The 5405-nt window shown below is 46.0% G+C and overlaps 1 pseudogene; it reads left to right on the top strand.

The window, feature by feature from the left end:
* The first annotated feature begins 3214 nt into the window (after positions 1 to 3214).
* On the top strand, positions 3215 to 5173 carry LOC138353624 (kelch-like protein 26; annotated as a pseudogene).
* The last annotated feature ends 232 nt before the right edge of the window (positions 5174 to 5405 follow it).

Genomic DNA, 5405 nt, shown 5'->3' with positions numbered 1-5405 from the left:
ATACATTTGCTCTTCTATTATGCGCCTTAGGATTGTCGGATCATAGGCAACCTTTTTCAATGAGAGACTTTCTATTACTATTTTGAAAGTAGGCTCTTCCCACGGTGCGGAAGGAGTGTAATTTGGGTGTGGATGATCACCCTCGCTATCAAGAATCATGTTTTTTAAATGTAGTTTGTTTAGGACTTTTCCTGCTCTTGCAACCCAAGAGTTTCCATTGTTTTGGCCTAGTCCAACCACCAAGGCCTGCCGTACTGGGATTGGATCAGAAGAAATAATTATCTTACTGATAATTGTAGCTGTCCTTTGTGATATTCTTTCTTATAGAGAGGGCAAACCCGTCTCCAGTCTTAGAGTTTCAAGCCTGGTCCACATGGGGGCTCCCAGTGCAGCTCTTATAGCATTGTTTTGGGCAACTTCAAGCTTTTTCCACTATTGGTGTGATAGATTTGTGAGTGCAGGTGCGGCATAATCGATCACTGATCTGACTGCCTGTACATAGTATGTGCGAAGGACTTGCAGACTGGCTTCTCCAGAAAGGGAGGTTAGCGACCTGAGGATTGCCGTTCGGGCCGCAGTTCGCTCTCTCAAGTAAGTGACCTCAGCATTAAAATTCATGTGTGTGTCCAGGATGATTCCTAGATACTGATAGGTGTCGACCCATTCTACTGGTTGACCCTGTACTGTGAGTTGGATGTTGGGCTTCGCTATTTTTATGGGCATGGCCTTTGACTTTGAGGGGTTGAGTGTGATCCCAATCTGTTTTGCCTCTTTACTGATGCAGTCTAAGCATTTGGGTGCAAGGTGCGCCGCATCCCTTCCTTTTATGATGATGACAAAGTCGTCGGCGTAGTTTAGCAGCCTGCAGTGATGTGGGAGTTTCAACCTCATTATTCTTTCCATTAAACAGTTGAAGAGAAGGGGGCTGAGAATACCTCCCTGCGGTGTACCATTTTCATGTCTTTTGTACTCAGAGACTGTGCCATGAAGTTTTACTCTTGCTTCTCTGTTTATGAGACAGTTTTTGGTCCAGGAGAGCAGGTTGCCTCTGACCTCTTTGTCAATGAGGCAGCAGAGAATAGCTGGGGCGCTAGCCAGTTCAAAGGCTTTTTCGAGGTCCAGGAATATCAGCATTCCTGGTCTGTCATTCAAGTGGGCTAACAGACTTGTAATACATTCCACTGTGCCAACCCCTCTTCTATAGGCATACATATCATGGTGCAGTTTAGGCATTTTCCACTCCAGTCTGTTGAGTGCCATTCTGTCAGCTGTCTTGGCTGCACAGCTTTGGAGAGAGATGGGCCTGGGATTAGCTGGATCTTTGGGTTTTGGGATCGGCACTATGTCTGCTCTATTCCAAGCAGAAGGTCTAGTTTGAGAAGTCCAGGCTAAATTAATTAACCTTAGGTATGCAGCGTCTCCCTCTGCGCCGAGGTTTCTAATCATTTATTTATAGGTTATTTTGTCGGTTCCAGGGGATGTATCCTTGGAGATTTTCTTAGCCCGATTGAGCTCATCCAGTGTGAAGGGGGCATTAGTGTCAGAGACTTCTTCACATGCTGTAAGGATTCTGTGCCACCTTTCTTCCTCTAGTCCGGTCTGTACTGCTAATACACCTGGTAGAAGTTGATTGCTGGCTGCTCTCTCTGCAAACCTGGTTGCCAGTACTTCGGTAATATTAAGAGAGTAGAGTTTTGTATTCAAATTTTTAAATCTTTTAAAAATAATAAAGAATTTTCGAAGCTTTGTTTTACTTTTATATTATTAATTAAATGTTATTTAAAAAAATTATGTTTTATAAAAAAATGGTATTTGACAAGTAATAAACTATATTACTCTGCTTTTCCTTCCACACTGAGACGGTCGTCTTCTCGTGGTTTTCTATACCGCCTTCATGGGTAACTTTTATGTTCACAATTTTTTTTGTTTTATTCCACCAGAAATTTGGTGTTGATACTATGAATACCCTATTAATATTCCCTTTGTGAACCGTATTCTCAGGCCACTGTCACAGTCGTCAGTAAGTCGGGATCACTTAGTTACTGTGCACCATTCCATTACCCCCCCCACCTCCCCCGTCCAATCCCAAATCCTTATCCTGTCATTGGATGCAGTGCCTGGTTATGGTTATGTTGTGGCTGAGGGTGCAGAGGCCGGTGTTGATGTTGTTCAGGGTCTTGTTGAGGTTGGTGATGCAGTGCCTGGTTATGGTTATGTTGTGGCTGAGGGTGTGGAGGCTGGTGTTGATGTTGTTCAGGGCCTTGTTGAGGTTGGTGATGCAGTGCCTGGTTATGGTTATGTTGTGGCTGAGGGTGTGGAGGCTGGTGTGTATGTTGTTCAGGGCCTTGTTAAGGTTGGTGATGCAGTGCCTGGTTATTGTTATGTTGTGGCTGAGGGTGTGGACGCTGGTGTTGATGTTGTTCAGGGCCTTGTTGAGGTTAGTGATGCAGTGCCTGGTTATGGTTATGTTGTGGCTGAGGGTGTGGAGGCTGGGGTTGATGTTGTTCAGGGCCTTGTTGAGGTTGGTGATGCAGTGCCTTGTTATGGTTATAACAATAAGCACTAATGATCAAGTCACCTCTTCCAGAAAGAGACATGTATTAGACAATCGCCAACATTCAACAGATTCTGACAACAAACAACCTCCCATGCATAACCATCCCACCCAACATGACACCACACCCATCACCAATCCCACACCCACCCCCCCCCCCCCCCTAATCAACCCCCAGGCATCAAGCCCAGCTTCTCCCCGACCTTCATTCCCCCCCACCCGGGTCAACCCCCCCCCCACCCAGAACAAAACCCAACACTTACTCTTACTCTTACTCAAACCCTCTCTTACTCATAGACCCCGCTCCCCATGACAGCCACCCCTCTCTCTCTTTGGGTAAATAGATCACCAAAACACAAGATAACTCTCCAGACAAAAGAAATAACTCACCATAACACCAGAAAACTGAGACAGCACAAAGACGGACATCAGCTACCAAAAAGCAAGTGCCCTACTTCACCTTAGCCTACGTGCCCAACAAGTCAGCCCATCTCACGCCCCACACGTTAGCCCACCTCACCCCCAACCCTCCACCACCCATTACTCAATACCGCACAAGTACCAAACCAATGACCCTGTTAGCTCAGCTAAAACACTCGTCACACTCAGCAAAAAGGACCAACTCCTCCCGAGACCACCCCTTCACCCCCACCCTGGTTTGTTTGTTTACCTTGTGGAGGGACTCGGCCAGACGGCAGGTCAAGTCAGGCTCCCCTTTTGTGTTTTCTCAAGTTATTTCTCGAACCAGAAGGCCAAAGGAGACTTTTTTTCCCCTTTTATGATAAGGTGATGAGAGAATGACACTGAGCGGAGGGGCAGCGGTTGCCCCACGACCACTCAACACTGTACAGTTCGAGCATCCATCGCACACAGGGACCTTGCTGTTTGGCCTTAATACCTTACGTTCCAAGGGCTTATTGCTCGATGTGACACGCATTGCTGGTGGTGAGGCTTTTCAGGCCCATCGGGTTGTCCTCGCATCTTGCAGTGATAATTTCCGTGCCATGTTCAGATGATGAAATGCGAGAACGCTGCCAATCCGAAATCTGTTTGAACGGTGTGAGTGCTGCTGGGTTGCAGTGCTTGCTGGAGTATGTGTACACCAGCCGTCTCTCTCTCAACCTGGCAAACATCCAGGATGTTCTGGCAGCAGCGGCCCATGTTCAGGTGCTCACCGTTGTTGAGGCTTGCTCCAATTATCTCCAGGCTCAGCTTGACCTGGACAACTGTGTGGATATTGCCACCATTGCAGAGACATATTCTCTTCACAGACTGAGAAAGAGGGTATATGCCTTCATGAGTTCCCACCTTCATCAGTTCAGTAAAATGTCAGATTTTCAACGGCTGACGGTGGTACAGCTGTTGCATCTTCTGTCATGTGACTATTCTGTGGATTGTAGTGAAGCACAAGTGTTGATGACTGTTGCTGGTTGACTTCAGCACTGCCCATCAGATCGTGCCTGGCATGCTCATGCCCTCCTGCATGCACTTAATTTACAGGAGGTTCCTGCTTCAGTTTTGGAGCGGGCAGCATGCCTCTCCATACTAGAGGAACCTATGAGAACTGCACTACGTCGCATGGCCCTGCCTGTTTCACCAGCACCTCCAACTGGCCTTGTTAATTCAAGAGGGCTGGAATTGGCAGTAGTGAAGGTAGGCGGCTTCAGGATTGCTGGTATTACAAATGAGATTACTTACTTTTTACCTTCGGTTGGTCGTTGGCGTCACTTGACCACCATCCCGCATGTTGAACAGTGTAATTATGGTACAGCAGTGCTAAATAACCAGCTGTATGTCATTGGTGGCTGCTTCAATCAGTCACTACAGGAAAATATTCACCCATTTGGGTTTAGATATAACCCTCAACAGAATAAGTGGAGTACCATGGCTCCAATGCAGCGTGAAAGGTGCAGATTTTCCCTAAGTGTTCTTGGTGGGCAGCTGTATGCAGTAGGAGGAGCAAGCGAAGCCAGTGATTATGCTGAAGATGAAAGTCTCTGTGAAGCTTATAACCCTGCAGCCGACACATGGACTCCTCTTGCTGGCCTGCCTAGTACACGGGCACAACATGCAGCCGCTGCTCTTAATGGGTTGCTCTATGTCAGTGGTGGGTTAGAAGGTGATCAAGTTCTGGATTCTTGCCACGCATACAACCCAAGTACCGGCACGTGGGAGTCTCGTACCCCGTTCCTCACTCCGCAGGCAGATCATTACTGTGTTACATACTCCAACTGTATGTATATCTGTGGTGGATGGTATGAAGATGAAGCCACGAACACCAGAGTCTTAGTTGACACCATTGACTGCTACAACCCAATCACAGATAGCTGGTCAGTTGTAAGTCGTGTCCCCCCCCCCCCCCCCCGTTATCATGCAGGAATTGTTGTAATAGGTTCTCAACTTTACGTAATTGGTGGATTTCATTCGGATGCTACATTTGAACGTGCAACGGGTGTAATAGAATGTTATGACTTGGATAATGGAGTATGGAATGTAGAAAATGCATATCCACAAGACATATGGGAACACGTTTGTGTTCCTTTGTATATCCCACGGTGCCGAGATGACATGGATGTTTTAGCTATATCTAAGTAATCGATTATATCAGTTGTAAAGATGGTACCATAGTTATTTTTTATTATATTTTATATAAAATTATATTATGTTCCATAATTGCCTTATTGATATGCTTGTAGTATGTACAATTTCAAATTTAATTTGACTTGAGTGTATATACTGTATGTGTGGGTGGGTGTGTGTGTGTGAGTGCAAGTATGTGCATGTGCGTGTACACAGATACACACAATTTTTTTTTTTAAGAGAGAGATGTCAATTCTTTGTAGTTTCTGGT

This window comes from Procambarus clarkii, chromosome 59, assembly GCF_040958095.1.
Source record: "Procambarus clarkii isolate CNS0578487 chromosome 59, FALCON_Pclarkii_2.0, whole genome shotgun sequence".
Lineage (NCBI taxonomy): Eukaryota > Metazoa > Arthropoda > Malacostraca > Decapoda > Cambaridae > Procambarus > Procambarus clarkii.
This window is presented reverse-complemented; position numbering and strand designations above follow the sequence as displayed.